Raw genomic sequence first — 17,140 nt, forward strand, 5'->3', positions numbered from 1 at the left:
CCAGATTATGAGAAGCAAGAACTACTCAACTAAGTAAAAAAAAAAAAAAAACATTACAAAAAAACACATTACTTTAAGAAATGAAATTTGCCATCAAAAACGTTATCATGATAAAACTGGCACTCATCATGAACTGTCCCGTCCCCCTTTTTGAATGACTTATGTGTTAAAATGATGTACAAAACATTAATTAATTATTATTTTTAAGAGCCAACACGTACCTTTTCAGCTTTTAAGTATTTTTTATTTATTCTTAATTTTTAAAAACAGATATTTTATTAATTGTGTGTCTGAATTCTCAACAGCACATTATTTCTCTTTTTTATGTTGAGATCAAAATGGATACTATAAGGATTTTGAATATTATGTAGAAGTGATGAGGGGAAAGAGCATCATCAACCCACCCAGAGAGGGAGAGAGCAAAACCAAATATGCTCTTTCAGGGCTCGGGTAGCCGATGACAAGCTGCATAACCAGGATTCGACCCGGTGATCTCCCGATCATAGTGGCAGCGTTTTGCCCACTGGACCACTCGGAGCCCCCTTGATGAAGGATGCATACCAAAAAAAAAAAATAATAATAATAATAATAAAAATAAATAAATAAAAATAAAAATAATAATTTAAATAAATTATAGTCAGAAAACTTATATATAACAAGGGATGACAAAAACACATAATGAATTATGTGATTACAAATGATGGGTTAATTATTTCAGCAGGATTGTAGGAATTACCTATTTAGTACATATGTATTATTTACTACTGTTTTATTTATTTATTTACTTGTTCAGTAGCTGCCTTTTAAAAATATAAATACTCTTCAGTATTTACTATTTACTATTTTGAATTTACTAAATATTAAATAAATAGTAATTAATTTATTTAAAATAAAATAAAACTAGTTTTTTTTATCAATCCTTTATTCAGTCTTTACCCTCTAAACTTCGTAATTGTGCGCCCCCTGTCGGTAGAGACTCAGTATTACAAAAGGGGCGTTACTTCAGAGTGAGTATTTAGACTTTCACTTCAGGAAAGAGACACTCTTAAACTTCAGAGCGCACAGTCTTTAACCAACCAACTGACCTGCAGCCAAACGACCAGAAAACTGAAGATTTCTCCACATTTATCTAAAATTACTACAAGCCAGCCTGCTGAGCACTGCTCCCAACTCCTCAACTTCTCAACTCAACTCCTCTACTGTAACTATCTAACGGGACACACGAGGAGACCCAGCTCAGCTCAAAGCCAGGTAACTCTAACTGCTTCTTTATTATGGTGAAGATGTTGCTGTCAGCAATAACAGCATGAATAGTCTTTTTCTGTAAAATACTGAAGCTCCTACACTAAACTACAGTTGAGTTATCTGCTGTAGTGAAGACTAGAGAGTCATATTTTAACTCAAGTTCAAAATAACTCAAGTAGAGGCATAATTGACCAAACTAGCTCAAAGAATAAAAAAAGTCTCCACCTGTATTTAAGTAAGTAAATGATGTGGGGTTGGTTGATGCTGCAGTTGGTCTGCAGGTTTAGGTTCAGCAACAGAATGTGCTGAAAGAATGAGGTCAGCTGACTGTACCTGAATATACTGCATATAGACCAGATTATTCCATCAATGGATCAATTTTCTAGTATGACAATGTCAGGATTCATGGGGCTGGAATTGTGAAAGAGTTCAGGGTTCAGGGAGCATGAGATCATCATTTTCACACATGGATTGAGAGAGAATTCACCACAGAGTCCAGATCTTAACCTCATTGAGAATCTCTGGGATGTGCTGGATGGAGAAGTGCTGCTTTGTGCAGCGGTTGGTCAGACTCTACCGTCATCAATGCTGCTGCAAGATCTTGGTGAAAAATAATCCAGCAACACTGGATTGAAATACATTTTGTAACATTGCAGAAGCTTTATTGAAACAATGCCACAGTGAATGTGTGCTGCTATCAAAGATAAAGTTTTTAGAGAAGTCAAAACCATGTTTTGCTTATTAGTGAAATTTTGACTGCATTGTAAGGAAGCTAGGGCTGGGCGATATTGCAAAAAAACAGATAATCTCAATATTCTTCAATAATATGAGTGATTCTCAATTTTGATTATGATTTTTAGTTCTAACATGACGTTTTTTCAACATTTATTTTATTGGTAAACAAACTGCACCATTTAAAGTGATGTGCAAGCTCTTGTTTTCTTTACATTTCATTAAAAAAATATATTTTATTTATTTATTCATTTTTATGAATAGAAAGCAAACCCCTTCAACCTTACATGCAGCTTTTATATTAAACATGTTGCACAACAAACATGTTTAACGTCCTTGTATTCTAGTTAAGTAAAAAATTGTGTAAAATATGAAAATTACTGCCATATAAAATAGTTATTTTCAGGATAATGACTAGAATAAAATTTCTATCTTATGATATTCACTCTGATATTGCAGCTTCTACTCTATATGTAAAGATGTACAATCTTTATTATCCTCCTTTTTTTCCCCAAATCGCATTAAAACAGTAATTTAATGGACCTCCCAGCCTTAATTGTAAGGCAGCTCTCAGTACTAGGCGTTTAAATGATTTTTATTTGTGATACATTTGTTGAAACATAGGCGCTCTAATCTCCCTAATGCCTGGATCAGACGAATTGAATGATAAAATGATCTTTAATCATCTCTAATTATCATTATACAATGTGTATTTAAAAAAAAAAGTGGTGCCTGATCACAAAAATTACATAGAAATGTTGTAAAACCTGCAGTTTTAGTTTTTTTCCCCTGGGGGTGGGGTTGGAGTAGGGTGGGGTTGAGAACCACTGGTCCAGCTGGTCTTAAAGCATGAGTAACAGCCGGAAAAATGAGTGTGAACCAGCATGGCTAATCATGGCATACTGCAGGGGTCGGCAATAGGCCCGCAATCATTAAACATCTGGCATGTGAGGTTGTTTGAACTATTCTTAATGAACGATAATGAAAAAAAAAATAATAATAAAACGCTTCTCTGGCGAGCTTTTGTTTACACTCCTCCCCTGTCTCTCATTTTTCCGGCCAGTCTTGGGGTCCCTATCTCATTTAGGGTTGTCACGATACCAAAATTTTGACTTCGATACCGATACCAACTGTAGTATCACGATTCTCGATACCAAAACGATACTTGGAAGAAAAAAAAAACAATAAAAATATCTGAACATAAAATGTTTATTTTTGACTGAACTGGATTGAACACTGAACAATCGGTGCAAACGTTTTTATTCTAAAATGAAACATTTGTACAAAAAACAAGTTTCGTTATTATAACCTTAACTATAACATAATTATCTAAACACTTCCTAAAAACTAAAACTAAAACCAGAGGTAATGGTAGCCTGACTATGTGAACCTGACGGGCGGGCAGAAGTTAAGTTCTGAATAAGGAAAATAAAGAGACAGAAGAACATTACAATGTTATGTTCATTTTAACACTCACTGCTCCGTTTTATTAATCAACCGTTTACCGTTTTTAATAAGCCCATGTTCAGTGTAACGAGCAAGCAGGCTACGTGCCTGACCACAGATTTGCGATGGAAACGCGAAAACGTGAACATCTTGAGTTCATGTTTCACAGCCAATGGGATAATGGAGAAATAGAGAAAACCACGGGTCCAAAACAAAACTCCTGCACACTCCTCTCCGTGTTAACGTGATTTACTAGCAGTCGCTAGTAAATCTTAGTAAAGCTACAGACAGAGTGTATCTTGACTAACTCCACTAACCTGTCGACTTCTCAGCTCTTTGTAGAGATCAGGGTGCTTGTCTGCTAAATGAGCGAAATATGATCAGAATTATGTTAAATAACACTGTAACATAGAAGCATAGAACTATTATTTAATTAAAATGATTTTTAAGAACAGCTAAACACAGTGCTGCAGGTCAAACGCGGAGGCGTTCACGTGCGAGAGAGAGACACAGAGAAAGAGTGAGAGAGCGAGAGTGAGAGAGAGAGAGATTTGCGTGTTCTGATGTGAGCTACTCACAGGTAAAGGTTCTCTTTGATCTCCTCGTGCTCATATTCTAGTCCCACACATAATTCTGCAGCTCCCTCAGTGTTTTCTGTCGTATTTTGCGGTTAGCGCGAGCGCTTACAACTAACACCGCGGAGCGCGAGGTGCCGCCGCCCTTGTGCCGAATCTGCTACTGAATCCGACTCCCGCTTCGCGGACAGAATCGGCACAACACCCCCCGCTGTACAACTGCGGGAGTGAAAACAGCGCTAATAAAGTAGTTTAGTTTCACTTTCAGTTTTCGTTATTTTATTTAAAAATAAAAATATCAATAAAAAACAGATGCCTACATCTCAGACTATTTTCCCACACTTCACTCCTCGCGCCCGTTTTGTCCACAAGTCGCGGACGAGAGACATCTGTTATTTTAGCCGTCGCCATTCTACACTCGCTGCTGCTCTGCTGGCTTGCGCGTGAATCGATTCATTTGTTCAGAACACTAAGTTTATCTGAATCCTGCCACACCGACTGCTGCGGTGTGAATCAGTTTTCTTATGAACTGAATCAAATCGCGCCTACTAATTTGACTCATTTGAAGCTAGTGACTGGGCTATATACAGTATCGAAAGCATCGAACGCTAAAGAACCGAATCGTTTGTGATGACGTAGTATCGAAAAAGAATCGAACCTTCGGTACACCGTGCAACTCTAATCTCATTATAAGGGCGTTTATTCCCCGGCGTGTCCCAATTCACTAGCCGGGGCAGCGGTAGTGTATTAGACCGAGCCCCTGACGACACAGCTTTGATTCCAAGTGAGGAACGGTGTGCTTATTTATTGATTTTTTTCCTTTTCTTCTTGGGTTTACCTGCTTTGAGATCAGCTGTTCTGCAATTGGGTTCAACAACCCTCTGGGCTGGAGAGCTACTAGTCTGAGCTACCATCCCATTACACTTTATTTTCCAAAACCAGGGGAATCTTAATTGCTGACTCCTGGCATACTGGTTATCACATTTGGTCAGGTTGGTGAACTTTCTTGTTTTTACCAGCTAAACAATCAAACTTACACAACTTAAAAACATACCCTACATTACTCTAATTACTCAGCCCTAATGACCAGCCTGAGTTTAGGACTTTCTCTTCTCCAAACATGCAAGAACTGTTCTACCCAGTCTTGATTATCTACCAGTCTACACTCTGGCATCTTTATAAAGCAGTTTGTATAGCTTGTGTAGGCTACACTATAAACTATTTTTAAAGACGAGAGCACTTCCTTAAAACTGTGAAAACTTCCGGACTGAAAGTGAGTGGGTTCACTTGTCAGCTAAATCAAAACCACAGTGCGATCACAACCACAACTGTAACCATCGGCTTACAGACACTTATAGTGAAGAGACATTGAGAAGAATTAAATTAAGTGAGTGACATGACACATCAGTGACTCTTTATAATAATGGAGTGAAAAAATAGCTTTAAAAAAGTAAATAAAGATTTAAAGTGACTGTGTCTGTAGGATTTTTGGAGGAAGAGACCCTTTGAGAATCTTAACCTCATTGAGAATCTTTGGGATGTGCTGGATGGAGAAGAGCTGCTTTGTGCAGAGGTCAGACTCTACCATCATCAATGCTGCTGCAAGATCTTGGTGAAATTAATTCACCAAAAATGAATGCAGCACTGGATTGAAATAAATCTTGTGACATTGCAGAAGCTTTATTGAAACAATCGAAGCTAAAGGCGGTCCAAGCAAATATTAGAGTATGTGACCTTTTTTGTGTTGGCCAGGCAGTTTACAAGCTATAAAAAAGAAATTTAGAAAAGTTAACATCATTTTCTGTCTGTTTCTCTCTCTCCCTCTTTCATTTTTGATTCTCTCTCTCTCTCTCTTTTAATCTTTACATCCTTACATTTGTACATATTTTGCATGTTTTCCCCTTAGCATGTTTTCCCCTTAGCAGGTCACTGTAATCAGTTGAATAATCACGGCTGAGGTCAGTGAGGGTGTATCAGGGAATAATCATGCTTTGCTGCAGCTCATTCGTTTGTTTTAAATGTGCATTTGGCATCGCTGCTTGATTAGCTAATCTGAGGGTCATGTGCTTCTCGTCTTCCCATGACTTGCAGCCCACCACTGTCTGACTCCAGTACAGTGCATTAATTCTTACTGACAACACAGACTGAAAACACAGCTCTTACGTCTGCACAGACTCACACACACACTGACTCTCTCTCGGCCTGTGCAGACGAGATCTCGTAAAACTGTTTTAATCTCGGGTTTAACGACCTTTTTAAATTACGCAATAATGCTCTTTCTCAACTGTTTACTCATCACAGACTTATTATATCTTAGGGGTGTAATGACTTCTTCATAAATATATTTATGATAACAAAATAATGCTTCACAGATTTCTGTAAAATTGGCCATGCAGCCGAGTGGTCCAGCAGTCTAAAGCACTGCCACTGTAATCAGGAGGTCGCACTACGATGGCGCTCTCTCCCCACATCACTAAAGGGTGATGTCCACAGCACACGGCGTCTGTGAGCTGATGTATCAGAACAGAGTCGCTGTGCTTTCCTCCGAGTGCACAGGCCACTCAGCAATGCTGCATCAGCAGCAGCTTGAAAAGAAACGGTGGCTGGCTTCACATGTATCAGAGGAATCATGTGTTAGTCTTCACCCTCCTGGTGTGTTGGGGCAGGGGGATAGGGGGAATCCTAATGAGTGGGTTGGGTAATTGGTCGTGCCCAGTAGGGGAGAAAATGGGGAAAAATGAAAAATAAAATTAGATAAAAAATAAAATTGGCCATAGTTGTCTAAGATACGCGGAAATGTTAACGTCACAGATGTGGTCTGGATAGGTTTGCCACAAGAGGGTGTAAAAGGGCCCAAAATTACTGTTGGGTAGTGTTCCTCCTGGTGAAAGATCACTGACTGCTAGACTTAGACATGCCTCTACAAAGCATTTAAAGATAAAAAATTTTTACTGGTCAGCTGCAGGTCTGCACTGAGTCGGCTTTATCTCTGCTGGTCAGACCATGCACTCTCACATTCCAACAACAGGAGCACAGCTTACTCCGGCCAACTTAGTGGCAACACCCACCAGAGATAGAGAGAGAGGAGGCAGAAAAACAAGAGTCAAAAAAGAGAGAGGGAGGAGAGCGAGATACAAAAACTGGAGGAAAATAAATCGGCACTGTCATAAGAATGCATCGTAGAAATAGATGAGGTGGTGTAATGTGTTATTGAGGAGATGAGGTAGAGTAATGGGGAATTAAGGAGATGAGGGTGGAGTAATGGGGTGTTTTGGGGAGATGAAGGTGGAGTAATTGGGGTATTGGGAAGATGCGGTGGACAAATGGGAAGTTGAGTAGGTGCAATTGTTTGTTACAGTTTTTCCCAAATGTTTAAACGCATTTCTAAAAACTTGGCTCAGTTTCTCAAAACTCTAAACACAAACTGAAAATTATTACAGTTTTTCCCAAATGTTTACACAAAAAATGTGGAACTATGCACACAAATCCAAAAACATGAAGCTCATGTGTCAACATTGTGACTCCAAACTGCTAAACTCTAAACACAATTCCACATGTTCTCACTCAAATATCATTCTAAATCACAGCTTTGCATATCACTAAACACAAATTTCATCATTTAGTACACCTTCCTCACCTGAGAATCACTGGCCTCCAAATACAAAACTCTAATTACCAAATAGTCTCACACAAGTTGCAGCTATGTAAACTTCATTAGAAGAACGTTTCAATCATTTGTCAGAGTATAAAAGAGGCCTCACATGACTGATACAGCCCTACTACGTTGTCATCTGGGATAATGTAAGTTTCCACTGGGCAGCTCTGGTCAATGATTGGTTCTCTAAATCCACAGTTTGTTTTGCTGCACCTTCCACCATATTCCCCATTTTTAAATCCAATAGAGGAATTCTTTTCTGCATGGAGGTGGAAAGTGTACAAACTCAGACCCCGCGAGTGTGTGGCTCTACTTCATGTAATGGGGGAGGCATGTGATGACATCCACGCAGATGATTTTCCAAAGATGGATTTGCCATGCGAGGTGTTTTTCCCCCGCTGTTTGGCGAGGGAGAATATTGCAGCTGATGTAGATGAGGTCTTCTTGCCTGACCGAGATCAGAGGTCTGAAGAACAGTGATCTGTTTCTTTGCATTTTGCAATAAATAAATTTTTGTGTCCTCTTTGTATGTGAATTTTCCTTATCATGTTTCTCATTGTGAAAATAGGTGAAAATTACAGTTTTGCAACATATTGCATACAGTAAATATAGCTTACATTTGTGTAGTACTGTAAATGGGGGGGTCCTACACCACACCAAATAAATAAAAACAACAGAAAGACAACATATTTCCATGGACTTATATGCATTTGAATTTGTACAGTGGCCTCATGAAGTCAAAAACACAACCAAATACTTCTGATAATAGTGCTCTGAATTGATCGTGTCAGTGTTTATTTGATGCTCTGTAAGAGATAAGCATAAAATAGCTGTGTGTGTTGTTTTGGTGGAAGGAATCAATTTTGCTGGAGATTTGTAGAGTTTTAACAAAGCAGTTAATAATTTGCAGTTTGTGTTTAGAGTTTTGAGAAATTGAGCCAAGTTTTATAGAAATGCGTTTAAACGTTTGGGAAAAACTGTAATGAGGTGTTGAGAAGTTGAGGGTGGAGTAATGAAGTGTTGAGGAGGTACAGGTGTTTGATGAGGAGTTGAGGGTGGAGTAATGGGGTGTTGGAGAGATTAGGGTGGAGCAATGTAGTATTAAGAAGATGAGGGTGGAGTAATGTGGTTTTCAGGAGATGAAGGTGGAGTTTTGGGATGTTGGGGAGGTAGAAGTGTGTGTCGAGGAGTTGAGGGTGGACAAATGAGAAGTTGAGGACGCAGAAGTGTGTGGTGAGGAGATGAGGGTGGAGTAACGGGGTGTTGAGGAGGTGGAAGTGTTTGTTGAGGAGGTGAGGGTGGAGTAATGGGATTTTAAGGATTTGAGGGTGGAGTAACGACATGTTGAGGAGGTAGAATAGTTTGTTAAGGAGTTGAGGGTGGAGTAATGGGGTGTTGAGGATTTAATTAAATTTTGAGAAGATAAGGGTGGTATGTATTATGTAGAATGTAGTATAGAGTCCGTTGGGATGGAGTAATGGGAAAGTGAAGTGATGACGGTATGGAAGGTTAGTTTTTTGAGGTATTTGAGGGAAGTCTGAGGTCCAGAAGGTCGGAGTCTTTCCTCTGGGATCGTATTGAAGGAAATCTGTGTGAGATTAGGCCGCAGTGTTCTGGTCTGGGTCTGCAGTTGTTTAAGACAAGTTGTTTTACGAGTGACTGTTCTGTTGGAGGCTGCAGGAAGTGCACTCGTGCTATTGGAAACATAAAACACAATCAGTGTTGTATTTGGATGAACGGCGCATGAGAACCGGACTGGGCGGGTTTGGTCCTCCATGTGCTGCCAAAGGAACTTCGACCCGTTGAGACATGGACTCCAGAAGACCTCTGGAGGTGTCCTGCAGTATCTGGCACCAGCAGTAATGTTAGCAGCAGAAGATTCTTGTAGAAGTTTTGTTTTAAGTTGTTTTGAGGTGAGTGGAGCCTCCATGAATCTCATCAATGAGCCATTGGTGCCGTGACGCTGTTGGTGGTTTGTCTTTGTCTGTTTGTCTTTTGTTGAGGCAGTTTTGGTGGGTACATTTTTTTTTTTGAGTAGTAAAATGAAGCCAAAGGAAAAGGATTAGAATGGATTAGAAATCTTGAGATAAAAGACTAAAATGGGATTGCAATTTTAAGGTCAAAATTAAAGGCTACAAAATGAAATAGTTGGTCCAGGGACAAAAAGCCAATAATTTACATGTTTTTTAATAGCTTTTCATTAATTAATTAATTTTGCCACATTTTTTTTCAGTCATGCATAAATTAAATAACTTTAATGTATTTCTGTATAGCTTTTGACAATGATGTCACCAGTCTAAAAGTGCCTCTTTTTTTTCTTGGTTGCCCAATATTCAGTCTATCCCTAGTGTTGAGGATTGTATATTGGGAGCACCCAACCAAATTTGCCAAAATTTCACAAATTCTTACACTTTACCATTTTTTTCTGATATAATACATTGTCTTCAAAAACTGACTGTTCACTCGCTGCCTAATGTGCAGATCCTGATCCTTAACATGTGCATTTATAGCCAGATAATTATTCAGTATTGCTCACTTTACCAGTCAGTGGTTTTAATGTTGGGTTGATCGCTGTGAAACATGTGAATTCATTACTAATCATGTTGGATGATGTACACTAAGTGTCTACACCTCTAGTTTATTCATTGTATTCAGTGAAGTATTGCATCACCACATTACCCTAGACCCTAGATCTCCTGAACTCGTCATTGTCTGTTGTGTCTGTTGGTATGCTATTGGTAAGGTGTGGTTGCTACGAAACATATGCTCATAAAACAAAAGTGCTGCAGCGTGGGACGAGACTACAGGGCACAGTAATGGTGCAAATGAGTGGGAATAAAGTAATTAGCTACTATATAAACCTGCAGTGTTCCCACACTTGCCTTAAAACAGAAGCCTGGATAAAGTGTTGGTTGTATAGTGCTACATTTGTCCATGCATTAACTGACTACAGAGCATTTTTAAATTCTGTTTTTCCATTATTTTAAAATGTTCTGCATTCTGGATTAAGATTCTATAGATAAAGTGTTAAACAAAGCAGAATATGTTTTATATTTTAGATTCTTCAAACTACCACATCTTGCTTAGATGGAGACAGTTTTGCACATGTTGGCTGGATTGTCTCAGTCAATTTTATGAGGTACAGACACCTGGAATTCAGGCTTTCAGTTAACAGCTGTGCTGAATTCGTCAAGAGTTAATTTCTTGAATTTCTTGCCTCTAAATAAAGTGTTTGAGTATATACAGTACAGTATACAGTATACAGTTAAATAGCTCTATTTGAGTAATTTTCTAATCCATATTATGAGAAGCAAAAACTACTCAACTAAGTAAAGAAAATATCCTGGAATTATCTTCAAGTGCAGTCACAAAGACCATTAAAATCATTATGGTGAAACTGGCTCTCATCAGGATTAGCCCATGAAAGGAAGACCAAGAGTTAACTCTGTTGCAAAGAATGCATTCATCAGAGTTACCAGAAGTATTTTGGTTTGTTTAAGACTGACATGGTGCATTCAGACAGGTTCTAGTAGATCTCCTAGAGTCTCTTAGTAAGCAGGCAGTTGGACAGTTGCTCCACTCTTAGACTGTACAGTTGTGCACATTTCTGTGTCCAAAATAGAGGAAAAACAAAATTTCCACAGACAGCTCTAGGGAGCCACAGGCTAAACAGTAATTTCAAATGCTTTCACTCCTACCTTGTTTGGTCTGGACTTTTAAACTCTTTAGTTTGGTCAGAACCAAAGTAGCATTGGAAATTGGTGCAAACCACTGTTAGAAAAATGGAAAGCAGTGGTTCAATGCTCCTTTCTCAATGAACTTGATTTAAACTGTTATTGAGTTTGAGTGTACTTTGAGACAGACTCTCCTTCATGGGCACCTGGTGTATCAATGCAAACAATTTAGTTTGATGGTTCAGATTAGCGGTGGGCGATATGGCCCTAAAATAATATCACAATATTTCATGGTATTGTTACGATAGCGATACTCTTGGCAATATGACAAAACACTGAATTAAAAACACAATGACAATTGTTTATTGTATTATACCCCTAACTGAGATTTTAAAACAATACAATACTTTTATCAGATTTGTAACAGAAGTCAATGATACAGAATGTCATGATACTAATAATAATGCGCTCCAAATATCTCCATATATCCAGAATTAAAGTAAAATAAATGATACAACAAAAAAGTAGTACCCTGATGTGATAATTAGGGGTAGGTGATATGGCACGATATATGGTATAATATCATTCATGACATTCAAAAATGTTGGCAATATTATTGCATAGGAAATGATATGGCACACCCCTAGTTCAGATTTTGAGTTTAGACAGGCTATGATCACCCGTTAAACAATAGAAAAAGAAAAAGAACTGGACCCCCCTTCACATGCACATGATGCATACAACAGTATGGCTACAACTGTATCTACTGTAACTGTAGATTAAACCTTGTTTATAAACAGAAATAAAAGGAATCAGAATGGAATTTGCTGTATGATGCATATACATTTAAAAAGTACAAAAAAAAGTTTCTGACCAATCAGGGTCAAGTATATGGAGTATATGGAGACACAGCCCAAATAGGTGATTATGACACGACATGATAACTACTGTAAAGCACTTTGTAATTGTATTTAATTTGTAATTAGTTGTATTTGGTTGTATTTGGTTGTATTTAGTTGTACTCCTGCAGGAAACCTGCAACTCTATCTGTACTGCAGCACTATCTGGTGTCGTAAGCTGTGTGCTCTAAAATAGGCCGTGTAGTGTAGTGTAGTGGGTATGACCCGGACCCACCCCTCTACCCCAGCAGCTGCAACCTGCCCTCTTCTTGGCTTGGTACCAACAGCTGGATCACTTTAGACCAGCAACAGAAGACCAGCCAAGAAGCAGGCACTCATATGTAAGCCATCACTGAGAGTGTAACTGGGTAATGTGCACCTCATTACAGGCTGAATATAGATGTCACAGATATGTGGGGATAGGGACCTATAAGGCTAAGAGATATACACACGAAAAAGGGGGCTAGGGGGCAGTGCAGACCCTCATTGGTAGCATTATTTTGGCGGAAAGTTTTGAAGAAAGGCTTTCTATAACTCTGTGATTGAAGTTGAGTATGCATTTTAATACTTAGTATAGTATCAACCGGTTGTTGATTTGCAACCAATTGCTGCTAATGCAATTAAACATCTAAGTAAGCATGGAGGAGAACACTTAACGCTGTGTAAGCTAACAGACACCTTGGCTTTCTTTTCATCCTATTCAGTGTTTTGTTTTTTTGTTTTTATAGCTGAATTATGGCCTAAATCAGGGGTCGCAATAGCATTAAACATCTGGTCTGTGAGGCTGTTTGAACAATAATGAACGATATTAAAAAAATGTTCTCTGGTGAGCTTTTGTTTACATTCCTCCCCTGTCTCTCTCTGTCGTGATTGACGTGACTTGTTTTTCCGCTCGTTCTTATTTTTCCACCCGTTCTCCCTATCTCTTTATCCCAGTCGTGTCCCAATTCACTAACTGGAGCAGCGGTAGTGTATTGGAATGCAAACCTGACGTCACGGGTTCGATCCCGCGTGAGGAGCGGTGTGTTTATTATTTTTTTCTTTCTTCTTGGGTTTACCTGCTTTGAGATCAACTGTTCTGCAACTGGTTTCAAAAACCCTCTAGGCTGGAGAGCTACTAGTCTGTAACACTCCATCCCATTACACTTCATTTTCCAAGACGTAATGGCTTGGAAAATATCTGACTCGCGGCCAAACTTAATTGCCGACCCCTGGTCTAAATTCTGCTGTTCCATTCAGGTTCTTAACATTATGGAAATCATACAACCCTATACTTCCTAATTTTAGCCGTGTAGTACCTTCAGATCAGATTCAAAACCTTAACGCTGGACTACAAAGCCAAGACTAGACCAGCCCCTCTATACTTGATTGCAACAGTCAAAGTCAGATCTGTACCAAGAGATCTTCAAGCTTCCAGTATGACTTGACTTGACTTGACTTGAAAAACAGTCATCCACACTTTTCTCTCTCCTGCATTGAGAAGTGTTATTACTGTCTTCAAACCCCTTCAACAGACTTAACTATGCAACATACAATTTGATGTATCTTTTCATGCTAGCCTCTAAAACTAGCTAAGGGTGTTTTCAAAGTAAACAACAAAGCACTTTTGTAAGTTGCTCTGAATTACGAGTGTCTGCTAAATGTAAATGTACTTTTTCTAGCATCTACCAGAGGCCCAATATTGGACGATACGTAGAAAATAATTGTTAATATCCCTACCTGCTCTGATCTCCTCAAATTTTATGAGTAAAAAGCTAGACAATTGAACATTTTCATTGTTCAATAAATATATTTAAATTTACGATACAAACAAGACACAAATATACTTATGCTATTAATATTGTGGAATTGTGAAAAAAGTGGAAAAATTGTGTGCAGTTTCAGTTCATCATGCAAGTACTTCATGACTCTGAGCACTGTTCAGTTCCTCAGGGCTCAACAATCGACCAGATAACATTCTTCCAGTTCGACATTACATAGTAAAGCCATATTAAGACCACAGAAAGATCACAAGTGAGTGAAATCTACACAGAAGTAAGGCAGCATGCCTTTTGGCAAACAAACAGATGCTATGGCTAAGTTAGTTATGCTAACAAGACTATGCATCCTTAATTTTGACTAAACTAACTTGATTTAACCCCTTAATTTAATAGACCTTGGCCTATATGGATGGCACAAATATAGGTGATACAAAAATCTAATTTCTCTGCCATAAAACAAGTTATTTAAAATCCTATTTATATTCTAAAAACTTTGAGGAAAGTGGCAATTTTTATTCTTTAATTTTTGACATTAGCAGATTTCCTTCAAATTTAAAAAAATATTGTCTATTACCATTACATAAACGATTTTCCATAATGTTTTGTACCAAACTTATAATCTTTTAATGCAATGCTTGAATAAAATCCTCATAAAATATTGTTGTGTGATATCAGGCAGAAGATTGACAAAAAAGCCTGCCTGTTCAAGGGATAACTTAAACAATTACTATATTGTGTTAAATATAGTGTTAAATATATCTTAAAGTTTTTCACAGTGTCACAGAGATGCTAGACATAGCGGTACCACTTTAAAATAAGACTACCTTTATAAAGGGTTTATGAATGGTTAACAATTAGTTTATTTAAGGTTACTAATTATGTTGTAAATGCCTTAAAAATCATTAATAATCAGTTATAACACATACGTAGAAAGGGCAACAGTATAGATGGCTGTGGGTTCACTATTCGGCAAACAACAGGTCATTGTTGCCCTTTCTACGTATGTGTTATAACTGATTATTAATGATTTTTAAGGCATTTACAACCTAATTAGTAACCATTAATAAACTAATCGTAAACCATTTGTAAACACTTTATAAAGGTAGTCTTATTTTAAAGTGGTACCGACATAGCTGTGCCTCACAGGGACAATGCAGGCTCATCACTTTGGCCTTGGGCAGCTTTACAACCATGACCGTTTAACCCTGACTGTTTAGAGGGAAACTGATTCCCGACAGCCGGATGGAGAAAGACCGGCGACCTCTGACTGATGACCAGGCTGAGTGTTGTTATGAATGAAGATTTCATAACTGAGGAATGTGGAGGGTTTGGTGCAGACGGCTGGATTTCTCACCATTGTGCACGAGACTCAGGAACGAATGCTGTTCTCATGGATTTTTTAACTAGAGGGAGTGAAGTCTGCTGGGAATTCTGCATCTGGTCTGCAGCGAATGGTATTTGTTAATTCTGCTCAGGTCTTCAGCAAAGTTCATACCCCTCCCTCTCCTCCCCCCAGATCCAGGGCAGTGTTTGGAGTCTCATGCATGCTTCTTCTCCCACATACCTTATCTGGGTAACTGTGGTCATGGCCACGGGAGGAGCGGTGCAGAGAGTCATCCAGACCTGAATTCCAGCACATGAACTCTTGTAACCCGTCTACACATTCACACAGACATAAACAATATGCCTGCGGTTAATCATTAGGCCCTTCAGATACAGTATATCACTATGGGACAGTATGTGTATTGATGTGGGAGGGTGCAGTGCAATATGCACTTATAATTAGTGGAGTCAATCGATTTAATAGAAATTAATCAGATTAATCACAACAATATTCTGTGATTAACTGTGATTAATCACACTTGTTCTTCTTAAGGCACAATTTTTTACAGTGCATATTTAAATAAAAGAATGAATGTATGAAATGTAAAATGCAATTATATTTATATTAGTGGTTTCAATTTAAATAATAGTATTTTAAATAAAGAATGCATAATTTTTTTTGCTTTCTAATTAGAACTTAATTTCTATGATCCGGATCAGTTGATGAGTTTGTTTATTTGGAGCATTTCTCCCTCTGTTTGGTTTGTTTTCACACAGGCATAAACCTAAACGCACCAAACTGTGCTACCAGAATAAACCACGCAAGCATGTTGTCTCTTCTGATTGGTCAGAGCTGTCTGGTGCGGGAGCAAGAAAGTAAATATAGTGAGGAAATTCGGTGTTCCAGCGCATATATCTGTGCAGTGTGAAGCTGCTTTAACACAGAACACTAAAAACAAACAGGGTTTTCAAAGGGACGTGCAGCTGTGCAGATGTGAGCAGTGAACGCTGCACATACCACACTCTTAAGTGTGTAAACAGCATGGAGCAGCAGAGACAGCAATTGTTCATAGCAGTGTATTATCAGGCTAATATATCAGTTTAAACTCAGCATTATCAGCGGTTTAGCTGATAAAAAAAAGTATATTTGAGAAATAATTCTGATCAAGACCAGCGACTTGCTCTGGAAGGTTAGGCTGTAACGTTATAGAAATAATGTTCAAGTAACACTATAATAACATGACGTTCCCAGCTAGTATCATTCCCCAAACTAAAAATTAAAACATTGAAAGCAGCACTAGATAGGATTTCCTTGATTTTTGATCTTTTTAAAGAAGTAAAATTACAGCTTGAAACTCACTGCAGCGCTGCATTGAGGTGTAATTGGAGGAATAGCGGTGCTCTCGTGTCTGTGCCGGAGCTCCTCTGAGCTCAAACCAGACTCTCAAAGTTTTCCGAGGCGGCCGCGACCAACGCTCGCGAGAACTGCAACCTGCTTTCCGACCTTTAGTTCTAACAGTTCTACAAGGACTACTGGTTCATTCTTTACAAACTAACATACAGACACTCTGGCAGAAGCTGGAAAGAGACCGAATATGTCTGTGAAAGCCAGAAAACGAGAAAGAGAAACTAATCTGCCTGAAACCTTTATTACACTCTACAACTGTAGGGGGAGCCCACGAGCACAAAATCTCAATCCTACCTAGTGGAGCTTTAAGGGAAGTTGCAGAGATGTTACCATGGTAAATAGAAATGTTCCAAGTACATCCATAACACTTTACAGATTGACCATTCAGAAAATGTTCTACTAAAACCAAATGTTTTATTTTAT

The 17,140-nt window shown here is 38.4% G+C and overlaps 1 protein-coding gene across 1 annotated transcript in view; it reads left to right on the top strand.

The window, feature by feature from the left end:
• The first annotated feature begins 1,015 nt into the window (after positions 1-1,015).
• Positions 1,016-17,140, top strand: part of tgm1l1 (transglutaminase 1 like 1) — a 42,983-nt gene continuing 26,858 nt past the window's right edge. Inside the window, exon 1 of the mRNA XM_022678898.2 lies at positions 1,016-1,251. The gene's annotated coding sequence lies outside the window, so the exon portion shown is untranslated. The remainder of the gene's footprint in view (positions 1,252-17,140) is intronic.

The sequence above is a fragment of the Astyanax mexicanus genome, chromosome 4 (genome assembly GCF_023375975.1).
Source record: "Astyanax mexicanus isolate ESR-SI-001 chromosome 4, AstMex3_surface, whole genome shotgun sequence".
NCBI classification, from domain to species: Eukaryota; Metazoa; Chordata; class Actinopteri; order Characiformes; family Acestrorhamphidae; genus Astyanax; species Astyanax mexicanus.